The 14,488-nt window shown below is 43.1% G+C and overlaps 1 protein-coding gene across 2 annotated transcripts in view; it reads left to right on the top strand.

The window, feature by feature from the left end:
- The window catches only part of LOC308707168 (alanine aminotransferase 2-like), a 46,272-nt gene that overhangs the window by 4,549 nt on the left and 27,235 nt on the right, over positions 1–14,488 (top strand). The window lies entirely within an intron of this gene.

The following is a 14,488-nucleotide window of genomic DNA, read 5'->3' as shown; positions in this document are numbered from 1 at the left end:
ATTAAGCAAAGTAAGCTTAAGATTAGTGAGTTAGAAAAGCTTGTTTATTTTAAGTGTGCAGTACTAAATCAAGTAGTACCACTAGCACGTTTTTTTTATGTTCATGTAACTTAATAGTCATGATTAGTGTTAACTTAGTTTTTTCATTTTGTGTGGATTGCTTGATATAAATTTAACCCCACTTAGAATTACTAAATACCTACAACTAAACACTTTTAGTTCTGCTCACTCATTTTTCAAGTTTACTTAAATTAAAGAAACCAATTTCTGAGTTAGGTTTACTTTATTAATTATAGCACTGTCCTTGTACAGCATAATATTTAGAATTTCTTAAAAGTTTCCATTATACAAAAAAAATTTAATTTTATTTTTAGTCACATTGACATCAAGAATCAGCCTGTGAATCTGAACAATGGTGACAATTATAAAGCATGTTGCAGTGCATTCTGGGTGCAACCAATCAAAACTCATTCATGGCTCCCATCATGCATTGCTGCATGAATAAATAATGAGCTTATGATCAGGGGTGATCTGTTTGTCACCATTGTTGAGATTCATACGCTAATTCTTGATGTCTGTGTGTGCCTACATAAAAAAAGAAAAAAAAAAGCAAGAAAGTTTTTTTTTATTATTTATTTGATTATTTGGATTTCATAGAAATGGCTAAAAAAAGTATCCTGTACTAGATCAGTGCTGCTATAATTAATAAAGTAAACCTAACTCAGAAATTAACTCTAAACTATATGAGTTCAGTGAATTAGGTCAAATGATTGTGAAATAACTATTATGTTAAAACACAACCATCACCATCAGATCACCTTTTCTGTTTGTTCATCTGGCTGTTATAACTCAGGTATAGCAGCTGAACAAAAGGTTAAATTAATGATATAGGGCTAAGGGTCAAGAGCCCAACTAAAACAAACACTAATCGCCACAATGGTGGCTTAAAATTACGGTTTTCACCTTCAGCCAATAGTAGCTATTGAAGGGTGAGTCTTGGCGTGGCCATATATCGCTGTCTAGCGTAGAGAGGACTGATCTGCGCATGCCCACAGGTCATAAACTTACTTTTTCTAAATGAATCCAGCTCAAGTAGACTGAGCTGGTACAATTTTTCAACCTCAAAGTACAAGTAACTTACTAAAAGTGAGTGTTAATAGCAGGTTGAAAAAAAATGATTAAGGTCAATTTACTATTTTTAATTAAATACGATGTTTGCATTTACAGTGTATTAGTTAAAGTGAAACATTAACTAATACCCTGTCTACACCGGTGTTTTGACAAATCGGTTCCTTTCTCGAAATCGGGTCTCCCCAAACAGTCAGTTAAAGATTATCTTAAGTATATGAATGATATTAATTTAAAATACACATAGCTTACTATATAATTTACTATATAATGCGTACGAAAACACATTAGTGCATATTAAAACCAATTGAACGTAATTTCTTACACTTGATTAACTGTTAAAGGGGTGGTCACTAACTTTAGTTAGTGTGTATGTTGCTGTTTGACCTTAAACAACACCTGCAAAGTTATGACGCTCAATGTTCAAAGCAAAGGGAGATCTTTTATTTTACAGAAATCACTTTTTAAAGGACTACAACAAATGGCTGGTATATACTACAATAAGCTTCTTTACGGGTTAGTGACATCACTAACCCTAAAATTTACATAAAACCCGACTCCGGGAATGTGATATATATTATCATGACAGAATATGCTAATCAATGACTAGAAGATTTATCAGCTACATAAATTCATCAACTAACCATTCAGAAATATCCTGTTGCATTCTACATGTTGTCACTTCTTCTTGAGTCTCTCCATCTTTGTCCGGTTTGAATATAAAAGGCTAAAAGTTTTCGAAATTTTCAGTGCATGTCTATGTGAGGTAATAGGAGCTGCTAATACACACACTTTTGAAGCTGCACCCTCTGTGCCAGGAGTAGCAGCTCATTTGCATTTAAAGGGATACTTCAGGATTTAGCATTAAGCTTTGTATTAGAAGAAAACCTGTAGTATTTTCGAATTACCGTGCTTTCCACCCTCATATCCCCCTGAGACAAGATATTTATGTATTTTTTGTCTGGAAAAAATCCTCAGATGACGCAAAAATCGTAATTTTGCGTCATCGGAGGATTTTTTGGCCAGAGGCTAAAGACCACAGCCAGTAGTAGGGGCTGTCCCACATGTTTTCAACCCGCCCATAGAGGGTGGGATCTCACTCACAGAATGTACACATAGTGTCAGCCATCTTTTTTTGGAAGCTAAGCTAGCAGGCTCTTGTTCTGTGGAGAAAGCTGAGTAGTAGGAGAAAGCTGAGTAGTAGGATTTACCATCCTCTTTTTCCCGGACATGTACGGCCGTCGAGATCGTCCAAAATGTCCGGGATTCGGCTTTTGCTTTCTGCAGTCGCCATTCATTGTTTACATGCACACCTTTTGTTTCAATCTAACTGAATTCATTCCGAATGGTGAATCTGAATGTAGTGTTTACATGAACGCTAAACAAGTGATTGGTTGATGTGCGTTTTAACATTGCTAAGAAAATTCCCGCTCCTCCGTGAGAGATACGAGACCGGTGTCGCTCATTAGTAATCACGCCACCGGCCTCTCATCGTTCTCCCACGGCCCTCAGTCTCGTCCTGCTCGCCACAGTAAACATAATGAATGGCGACTGTAGAACGCAAAAGCCGAATCCCGGACATTTTGGGCGATCTCGAAATCCCGGGCAGACTCGTCACGGAGACTCACTAGTAGCCTAGCCTTTTTGTTTAACTGAGCTCTCTTACCGGTAGGCGTGGCTTGGGAGTGGCCTCCAAGGGCAGCGAAGCAAGTGCATTCTGGGAGTTGTTGTCTTTCATCCACATAAACCAAAAATACATTTTCTGGCTTTTCTCAGTCTAGAAAGCTCCAAATTCAAAAAATAATTTCACATTTCTTCTACCTAAATTGCCCATTTTAAATACACATTCATCTTTCCAGAGGTGAAGTATCCCTTTAAGGGACACACACAAAAACTGTGAATTTTTTCTCACCCACAAAAAGTGACAATTTAAACATGTTATAAAAAATTATCTGTGGGGTATTTTGAGCTGAAAAGTGTTGTGATGCAACACACAATAAACTGATGCCTCGTTCTGTTTCTGACATACTCCAAAGCGCCTGCGCTACTTTTTTACATGAAGAACAAATGGATTTGCAATGCTACTTCGTGTCCAGTGTAGACATCCTCAAGCTGTTGCGGCAAGGTGCGACTCAACAATGGTTGTGTCCGGTTTTGACACGGTTTTGCATACTATATGCAGCATATTAAGTAATATTGCAATGATGTTCGAATGCATCAAGTAATATATCAATGATGTTCGCATTGGTTGGGGGGTGGGGTTTGTGAGTGAAATTAGATAAACGTAGGGGGGCGCATTGGTTGAAAACCCCTGCTCTTAAACCCTCCTTTCCGAGAGCCTACTCTGCTCTGATTGGCCAGATGGCCCAGTCTCTTGTGATTGGTCTAGCAATCCACCTTATTTTTCAACGTGGAAGTAAGGTGTTTCCTGTGAATGTGCGAGACTTCTGATTTATTCAGTAGCACCTCAATGCAGTACAAAAGATCCGAGGGGAGGAGTCGGATCTCATATAAGGGGTGGAGATTGGTAGGTTTAGGGGTGGGTCTAGGGATCAGGGGGTGGAGTTGGGTAGGTTTAGGTATGTAAGGTGGGAGGAGTTGGATCTAGATCCGACTCCTCCCCCCGGATCTTTTGTACTGCATTGAGGACCATCTCGATTTATTAGCCGCTATAGGGAAATAACAAGAAGAATATGTGACCCCGCCTGAGAAACCCCGGCTAAAGTCGCATAATCTAATTATGAGATTAAGAGAGTCAAAGTAGTCATAGCCATAAAAATAATTTGAAAAGTAATTTGTGTTTATTGCTGTAAATGATAGGTTATACCAAGGGCTTCGAGATCAAATTTTTATTTATAACATGATAAATACAGAAATTAAGGATTTTATTGACTACGTTTTATTATTTAGAAAAAAATACCAGAAGTAATTTTTAAATTGCCAAGGCTTAAACTTTTGTGAAGATGCAGAGCTTGCCCGTAAACTGTCCCGAGCCTCGTTTACGTTTGTTCAAGTTCATTGCATTGTTAGAATGAATAAAAATTTTATCGGCCAGCGAGTGATACCAGTTAATATACTCGCCAACGTCGATTTTTACTCGAATTTGGCAATTTGCAAGTGTTAATTTTAGGCCCTGTATACAAGTATTAAAAATGCAGAAGCAATAGAAGTGTCACAAACTGCTCTGACACGGCTGAGGATCCACATGCAGCTTTATAGGTTAGTCTAGAATCGTAATCCAAAAACAGTCAAATGGTCAAAACACAGATAATCCAAATAAACAACCAGGCAGAAAACACAGTCAAACAGGGAAATCCAGGAAACAGGCAGAAGACATCATAAAGAAAGATTGAAAACACAGGGCTTATATAGTCAGGGCTTAACAAGCTAATGACACACAACTGAACCTAATAACAACATAATGAGTCCAGGCAATGGTTATGGAAAATTAAGTTCATGATGACTTAAAATGGTAATGGCAGCATACCTACTATATGTTTTTATGTTTACTTTATATATTTGATCTCATTGCTTATGGCAGCATACCTACTATATGTTTTTATGTTTACGTTATATATTACATTGCTTAGAAAGCTTGACATTTATGTGATATTCCTGCAGTGTTCTAGAAAGCAAATGGTAGTTTATCTTTGTTTGTTGGCTGTCTGCTGTCAGACAGTTTCTCACAAATGACAATCTCTTATCTGCTGCAAGCACATGTTCAATGCATGACTCCTCCTGCTTCTTATATATTATATATTTTTTTAAATAACTTATCTGTGCTTAATATTAAGTTAATATTTGAATAATATATTTTATGAAAGATATGGAATAATGCCTTGATACACATCACATTTTATGGTTAAAGTAGGGGTACGACTGGGTAATAGTAATTTTTTTAAAGACTAACCTACACCACTGCCCAGCAGGGCCGGATTCAGCCAGCCCCACTAGGGGGTGCAGGTAGAATATCAGGGGGGGCAAGTCATTTTTGGGGTGTCAAATCCCCCCAAACCCCTAAAATGCATAGAAATCTATACTAACTATACTATCATCATATCAGTTCATCTATTCATATATCTACAGTATCTTACGGCTAGGCGATAAAACGATAACGATATCTATCGCGAAATAACATTTTCTCGATAGCATAGAACTCATTTGTCCAATTTTTTTTAAAATAGACATAAGAATAGCCAATCAGAATTTAGTAGCGCTGTGCCGAATCAATCATTGTGGGAACAGAGCCATGTTCCCAGAATTCCTACTGTTACCCACAGCACTTGTGAATTAGCAAGCGGTACACATTAGAGGGTGACACGGGAGTGGATTTTCAAACCTCTCCCGTCTCACTCCCACAAAAAAAAATCCTGTCCCGTCCCAATCCCACGAATCCCACGAAAAAACATCCAATCCCGTCCCAATCAGAAGAATGACTCCTATTCCCTCCCACTCCCGTGTTGTGTTTTTTGACCGGAATCTGTCAGTTACAGTAAAAAAAAATACAGTACAGATAACAGCATAGCACAGTTTATGTTACTTTATTGAACTGAAAGCCAGTTTAAACAATGCACATTAAACACAGTAATTTTCCTGTAAATCATCCATGCAAACACACACACAGGCACACACGTATTATTTCAATTCAATTCAATTATTGTGATTTGATTTAATATTGACTCATTTGGATAAAGTAGGCTACACAAGAAAGGCGTTATTTTTTCTCAAGAAAAAAACAACAACTCACCTAATGCTGTAAACATACAGAGAGCCCTATCATCTGGTATAGGCTATTATTTAAGGTTAAAAAATAACTCAAATTAAATATAATGCGTTTTTTTTTAATTATTATTATAATAACAACTTTATTTAATGATATAAGTAATAATATAATAAATATGTAATATAGAACACATTTAGCAAAATACTCTCTATAGCTATTTTTTTTTCTTGCCAACTACTGCTATAGCAATATTATGTTCATTAAATTGCTGGACCTCTTCACGCTGATTGAAAACACTGATTGATCTATATTATGTATGAGGAATATACATTTCGGTAAGTTGTACTGTATCTTTCAGTGTTCATTCGTGTTTATTTACTTTTAGCTAGTAGAGATGATCGGTTCACGTGCGCTAGGGATCTGTCACGTAACATTTACAAGCGCCAAAACGGTATTTATTGTTTGAATTTCGTAATAAAATTGACTGAATCTGAGAGCTGAGATTTTTTATATCATAAAGTAACCTGCTCAGAGCCGGCCCGTCCATTAGGCGACATAGGAGGTCGCCTAGGGCCCCGCCTTGCCAGAGGGGGCCCCTATATCTAACAAATACTATATTTTATATATCGTTAATTAAGCATTATATTGAGTATTCACTCAGGCGCGTGCATCTCAACTTTAGCAATCAAAGACGCCCGACATTGCATGGACCTGACTAATCATGATACAGTTCACAGAGACGGTGAGTATCTAATAAATTACCCAGACCTACAACATACATAAAAAGGATAGCTCTGTATAGTTCAAACATGACAAATTTCCGAAAAAGATAATAAATACATAACAATAGAACGAATAAAATACGAAAACATAAGAAATATACATAGTAGCTCGTCACATGCTAATTTGCATAATACCGCCCGAAATATAGTGGGAGACCTCGAGTACCGTAATTATCACAGTATTCACACACACGGATTCCACCACACTTCTCTCCAAAATGCTCACGTTTTAGAAACAAGAGACTTTTTTTGTGGTGCTCTTACCCTTTAGTAATGCTTAATTTCTTAGGCCTATATGAGGCATTTTGCATGACAGAAAATGTGATGTCAAAAATGAAATACCAAATATTATAATCTCTATGGTAATATCGACTTCACATATTTGGATTGCCTCTTGTCTGTCATAACGTCACGAAGTCTCGTCAGAGTCGTAGTCATACAGCAATGCTATTTTTAGTAAATTGAAATAATAATATGTTAAACTGTGGTAGAAATGGCATCCAAACGCCATCTTTCTGGAGCTGAAAAAAGGAAGAGGAGAATGGTTGAGGAATAAAGACAAGCTCAAAGTAAAGGTGTGTTCTTCTGACTTTTATAAATAGTGTGTTATTTATTGCTGTATTATTAGTTTTACTAATAAATGTAACAATGCCCATGATCGCAGACAGACAGACAGACATGGAAAAATTGGGCCACATTCAGCGTGTTAAGAATTATCTACCCATGCATTTTGTATAGATTTTAATCCTCTGATGAAGTTATCGTAGTTTTTTTAAATTAAGGTGGACCATCTCAGACATCAAAATGCTAAAAATCTCTTAGTTTCTTAGTGATTTTTCATATGTACGTTGAATGTTACACTTTTATAAACTTATATATTGAGCCATCTATAGCCTAATTTTTTTAAAATATATATATATATATATATATATATATATATATATATATATATATATATATATATATATATTATAATTTATGTACAATTCATACATTTTATTTCATTTATTTGAGTTTCATGTAAATATTTTTTTCATTTTTGAATGCTACACTTAATACACATTTACAAACTTAAATATTGAAATTGTCGTATCATGTGCTATCTCTTCCTTCATAAAATTGTTATGAGAGTTTTTTACTCCAGTGGGGCCAATTTTCATGATCTTGCCTAGGGCCCCACAACCCCACGGGCCGGCACTGAACCTGCTCTAGTCTAGTCTGTCGGTCTCCGTGACTTCTTTGCTTCACGATTTTTCTGTGCGTGAGAAAAAGGATATTACAGCCACCAACTGGTACGGGTGTGTGGAGCACGTCATTCACTTTACCAGCCACACCAAAGCAAACAGGAGAACATAAAGAGACAGGGCACATCGAATTTAGTTAAAAATGTAAATATAGAGTTTATTTAGAAACTGTATATTTGTGTATAAAGTTGGGTATCATAGTTTTATTACGATTCCCGGTCCCGCCCACTCCCGCTGACATTTTTTCCTGTCCCGTCCCAATCCCATGATTAATAGTGATTTTTATGGAGCGAATTATGTGCCATAATTTAACAAACAAATCCAGCATTTTGCAAACAAACTCAATCTAAATTCGCAAAGGAAAACTCGACTCGCAAACAAACTCGATCCGCTTTGCAAAGGAAATCTCGACTCGCAAACAAACAGAAAGCAATGTGCAAGCACAAAGGTCACAAATACGTGCAGGCAGATTTTCTCACAAATGCGCCCAGGCAGATTTTCTCACAAATGCGTCCAGGCAGATTTTCTCACAAATGCGTCCAGGCAGATTTTCTCAGAAATGCAGTTGAGCAACTTCCTCCTCTAAAACAGTAGATGGCGCTAAACTATAGGCTAATTTAGCGCTAGTCTCCCGGGAGAAGCACTGATTTGAAACTTGCCTTTGCCTACAGGCTATAGCTGAGGAAAATGACCGGTGAACGGGTGTGTTTCTGTCTTATTTGATCTATAATGAACTTTTTTGAGGTTTTCTCTTGCCAAACGTTTATTGCATATCTAGACAGAAATCCACATTAGCACTTAGTAGCCTAGCACTTCTTGTGATCGAATCTATTTCTTTCGTTCTCCATAAATGAATGAGAACATTTCATTTAATTGAGAGGCGGGTTTCATTTGTGTGTCCAAAATAATAATTTGGGCACTGCATAGGCTACGTCACAGGCAAGATAAGAAACAATTGTATATATATTTTTTTTCATTATTTTATTACATTAACTGTTAAGCTGACTGAATTCCAACTAACTAACTAAATAAATAGCCTAAGTGGGAGCCTCCTTTCAATTAAATTAAATGTTCTCATTAATTTATGGAGAACGAAAGAAATAGATTCGTTCAAGTGTAGACATAATCACTAATTTAGTCCGATGCAGAAAAAAATGACAAAAAGCAACAAGATGGCAGACTTACAGCTTATAGATTCCCCGATCCTAGAGAGAGTGAAGTGCTACTAAGTGCTAATGTGGATTTCTGTCTAGATATGAAATAAACGTTTGGCAAAAGAAAACCTCAAAAAAGTTCATTATATATCAAATAAGACAGAAACACACCCGTTCACCGGTCATTTTCCTCAGCTGTAGGCAAAGGCAAGTTTCAAATCAGTGCTTCTCCCGGGAGACTAGCGCTAAATTAGCCTATAGTTTAGCGCCATCTACTGTCTTAGAGAAGGAAGTTGCTCAACTGCATTTGTGAGAAAATCTGCCTGGACGCATGTGAGAAAATCTGCCTGGGCGCATTTGTGAGAAAATCTGCCTGCACGCATTTGTGACCTTTGTGCTTGCACATTGCTTTCTGTTTGTTTGCGAGTCGAGATTTCCTTTGCAAAGCGGATCGAGTTTGTTTGCGAGTCGAGTTTTCCTTTGTTAAGTAGATTGAGTTTGTTTGCGAGTTGAGTTTTCCTTTGCGAAGTTAATTGAGTTTGTTTGCAAAATGCTGGATTTGTTTGTTAAATTATGGCACATAATTCGCTCCATAGATTTTCCCGTGACCCGCGGGATTCCCGAAAAAATGTCAGCCTCTAGTACACATGTGGATGTCTGGGCTGCAGGAGCCGACCGGGCAGCGGAGAACATTAATGTTCCCTTACGAGAACGTTCTCTCGTACTGCGTTGAAAACGCTGTGGGAAAACTCCTTTTCTCGAGAATATTGAAGCCTTTATTTTAAAACGCATTGCTGCAGCACATGCGAGAGCTAGAAGCTCGCGTGAGCGTGCTGATTGGCTTGTGCAAAGCAACTGCACGAACCAATGGCGGAACAGCAGAGGAGCGCGAGCTAATCGGGGCGCTTGGCACTCTGCCAGAGTCAAGCGCGCGAAACTGCACGTGACAGAAAAGTATAAATACACAGAGAATCCGCCATTTGACAGATTTGATCTCCTTCAGCTTTTGACTCACCTCGTCGCTGATTCTCTCCGAGTGAAGCCGCTCGTCGTCGAACAGCCGTCCAGCGGAACAGCTTCGCATCCCGGCATCTGCCAGCTGAGCGTTTCCCTGTGGCATCCGACGAGTATCCTTTTTCTCTTTCTCTCTCTCCTAAAAGAGCAAATTCGCTGTTTTCACAGCGCGCGGTGTTGATTCAAATGCCGCTCTCTATCTGTGAATACTGTGGGTTTCCCATGCTTGTGTTTACAGACACACACTCTGTGTGCTGCCTGTCTCGTTCCTGAGCACGCCGAGTCAGCGCTCACTATAGGCGGCTGCCTTCTCCGCGACGGGATGCCTGTTTCTTCTCTCCGCTCGAGACTCGCTCTCGCTTCGTCGGTGAGTTATCCCGCCCTTCTTCCGTCTTCGGCGCCCCGCGAGCCCCGTAGGAAGAAGCGGCGCGATCATGAGGCGTCCTGAACGCGGTGAGTTTAGCGGATGCACGCTGGGCTTTTCTCCACGTGCTTCCCCCACGCTCTTCTCAGTTCTGTTCTCTCAGAGCGACCAACGCCCCTTGTCTGAAGCGGCGGGATTCGTCTCTTTTGACGGATCTGCTGATGTTATTGCATGACGCAGTTCCGTGGCGGCATCTGAGAACGAGGATTGGCCGGGCTCCGCGGACCCCTCCCCCCCGTCTCAGTTAGACCCTTCTGACTCTCGAGTGAACATCGACGCCGAACTCTTCCGCGTCATGTCTCGCGCTGTCAACGAGCTGGGACTCTACTGGTTTTTCTCCAGCTGAGCCTGCCAGAAGCCGCCTCGACGAGTGGTACCTGCCGGGGCGCCAACAGGCCCCTCGTCAGCGCGCCGCTCCATTTCTGCCTGAGGTCCACTAAGAGCTCACTAAAAGCTGGCGCGCGCCCTTTTCAGCTCGAACGCGCTCATCTGCCTCTTCAACGCCCTCCAATGTTGACGGCGCTGAAGAAAAAGGTTATGTGTGTCTCCTCCCACTGGAGGAAGCGGTCGCTGCACACTTATGCCCTCCCACTGCAGGAAGTTGGAGGTCTAAGACTGTGCACCCATCTAAGCCGTGCATAACTACTTCGGCCATTGCCAGCCGCGCTTATGCTGCCGCCGGTCAAGCCGCCTCTGCTCTCCACGCCATGGCGACCATCCAAGTGTTTCAGGCGAAGCTCCTCCGCTACATGGATGAGTCAGGCCCTGACCCAGACACTTTTAAGGACCTCAGAAGTGCGATAGATCTAGCGCTACGGGCCACTAAGACCACCGCTCAAGCACTGGGCCGCAACATGGCAGCCTAGCAGTTTTAGAGCGCCACCTATGGCTGACATTGACCGAAATCAGGGACGCAGACACAACCGCCTTCCTCGATTCTCCGGTCACAGCATCTGGTCTCTTCGGCCCATCTGTCAGTGGCTTCGCAGACCGCTTCACTGAGGCTCAGAAAGTCTCCAGCGACATGAAGCATTTCCTCCCTAAACGCTCCAGTTCGGTCCAACGGCGCCCCAAGAGCACGCCGCGACCTGAGAGAGTAGCTTCACAAGTCCTCCAGCCCCGCCCAGTGGCTGAGACTAGCCAGCGCATGAAGCATGCAAAACGGTTCCTGTTCCCTAAGCGCCAGGGCCCGCAGCCGAAGCTCACGCTCGATCACGAGCCCAAGAAGCCGTCCTAACCGGCTTAAAGAGGGGTCATTGTCCCGCCGCGGCCGGACCAGCCCCGAAGATCGCTCGAGTGCTACTCTCAGCCCCCTCTTCAGTTCAGGCGGTTGGAGCAGTATTAAATGCAGAACATGGGCCCGTCACCTGTCACGCACCCCTGCACTCAAACGCTGTTTTAACAGCGACCCACAAAAAGCACAAATCGAGCAAAAATTTCTCCCTCACATACATGTCAGTTCGAACCCCCAACACTGGGCGTTCCAGATATGATAATGTCTCTGTCTCTGTGGGCTCTAGCTTGGCAAGCTATTCCCGGAGTTTCAGAATGGGTAATGAACATCATAAAGCGCGGTTACTCGCTTCAGTTCGCCCACAGACCACCGCGTTTCCGTGCGGTTATACAAACCACGGTAAGGAGCACACTGAGTCATGTCCTCCGCACCGAAGTGTTAAGTCTGCTGGCCAAAGGGGCCATCGAAAAGATCCCCCTTTCTCAGAGCGAGTCAGGTTTTTACAGCCGTTACTTTCTTGTTCCAAAGAAAGACGGCGGCCTGAGACCCATTTTAGATCTGAGACATCTGAACAAGGCTCTCATGTCACGGCCGTTCAGAATGCTCACGACCAGACACATCCTGGCGCAAATTCGCCCAGGCGACTGGTTTTTCTCAATAGATCTAAAAGACGCTTACTTTCACATTCAAGTGAACCCCCACCACAGGCCATTCTTGAGATTCGCCTTCAAGGGGCAGACATACCAGTACACAGTCCTACCATTTGGACTGGCACTGGCACCTCGTACATTCACGAAGTTCATGGATGCAGCTCTCTCCCCCCTGATACAGCGGGGAATGCGCATCCTGAACTACCTCGGCGATTGGCTCATATTGACCCAGTCAGAGGCGGAGTCATATACTCACAGAGCCTGGCTCCTCAGACATCTAGAATGTCTAGGGCTCAAGGTCAAATTTGCCAAGAGTATTCTGTTGCCCAGCCAACGTATCACGTTCCTGGGAACAGTTCTCGCAGCATCGCTCACAGAGGGCTCTTATGTACCCCTCAGAACGTTCCAGAGGATCCTTGGCCTCATGGCCTCCGCATCATCAGTACTCCAACTCGGCCTACTGCGTATGCGTCCTCTTCACCTGTGGCTAGCACCTCTGGTGCCACCCCATGCCTGGCATTCAGGCCACTTGGTTATCAAGGTAAACCAGCGCTGTGTTCAAGCCCTGGCACCTTGGAAAGACGCCAGCTGGTACCAGCAGGGCGTAAGCATGGGGGTGGTCTCAGAGAGGAGGGTGATTTCAACAGACGCTTCCAACTCAGGTTGGGGAGCGCTGTACGAGGGCAGGCCTGCCTCCGGCCTCTGGTCGAGCTCGGAGAAACGCCTACACATCAACTGCCTCAAATGAGAGCAGTTTTTCTGGCCCTGAAAACCTTCCTCCCATACCTGGCTGGACACCACGTATTGGTCCGGACGGACAACATGTCAGTGGTATCTTACTTAAATCGCCAGGGCGGCCTCAGGTCCCGCATCCTGCTTGCCATAGCCACCCAGCTACTGTTATGGGCTCACACCAATCTGCGCTCGCTCAGGGCAGCTCACGTGCCGGGCACGTTGAACACAGGAGCAGACATGCTCTCTCGGGGCAGGGTTCCCCCAGAGGAATGGTCTCTCCACCCTCAGACGGTTCTCCTACTTTGGGAGGTCTTCGGGAAGGCAGAAGTAGATCTCTTCGCCTCAGAAGACAATCGTCACTGCCCAATCTTCTTTTCAAAGAACAGGGATGCGTTGGCCCACGACTGGCCCTGCCTTCCCCTCTATGCGTTTCCTCCGGTCTCGATGCTCCCTCAGGTCATCGAACGGATCAGAGACACGAAATGCGCAGTGCTCCTGATAGCTCCTCTCTGGCGAACCCAATCTTGGTTCCCGGAGCTGATACGGCTGTCTGTGACAGACCCTTGGCCAATCCCAGTGAGGCGCGACCTCCTGGCTCAGGCCAACAGGACTATATGGCATCCCCGTCCCGATTTGTGGGCCCTACACGCTTGGCCACTCAACGGGTACCCCAGGACCACCCAGAGGGCGTCCTGAACACGATCAGGGAGGCTAGAGCTCCGTCTACCAGACGCCTCTACCACCATAAATGGTCAGTGTTTTCCAGCTGGTGTTTAGCTCGAAACCTCGACCCACACACTTGTGAAGTACCAAGTGTGCTATCCTTTCTCCAGGAGATGCTGGATGCGGGTCGTTCCCCCTCCACTCTCAAGGTATACGTAGCAGCCATTGCTGCACAGCATGTATCGGAAGCCGGAGCCTCCTTAGGAAAATGCGACCTTATAGTTCGCTTCCTTAAGGGCGCCAGAAGGTTTAACCCGCCTCGGCCGCCATCTGTCCCAGCATGGGACCTTTCTTTGGTTCTGCGGGCTCTTAAGGGACCTCCCTTTGAACCACTTCAGTCAGCCGACCTAAAACCTCTCTCCCTGAAAACCGCCCTGCTGTTGGCACTGGCGTCAGTCAAGAGAGTAAGTGACTTACAGGCGCTCTCTACTAGCGCTTCCTGTCTGGAATTCGGCCCCAATGACTCTAAGGTCATCCTTAGGCCAAGACATGGATATATTCCTAAGGTGCTCTCAACTCCGTTCAGAGCCCAGGTTATTTCTCTGTCAGCTCTTCCCACTTCAGAAGAGTTCAGTGATGTTCTCACACTCTGCCCTGTCAGAGTTTTGAGAATTTATTTAGAGCGTTCAGCCTCTTTCAGACAGTCTGAACAGCTTTTTGTTTGTTTCGGGGGCCGA

This window comes from Scardinius erythrophthalmus (assembly GCF_964197995.2).
Source record: "Scardinius erythrophthalmus genome assembly, chromosome: 18".
NCBI lineage: Eukaryota > Metazoa > Chordata > Actinopteri > Cypriniformes > Leuciscidae > Scardinius > Scardinius erythrophthalmus.
The sequence above is the reverse complement of the archived record's forward strand: the minus strand, read 5'-3'. Positions and strand labels throughout refer to the sequence as shown.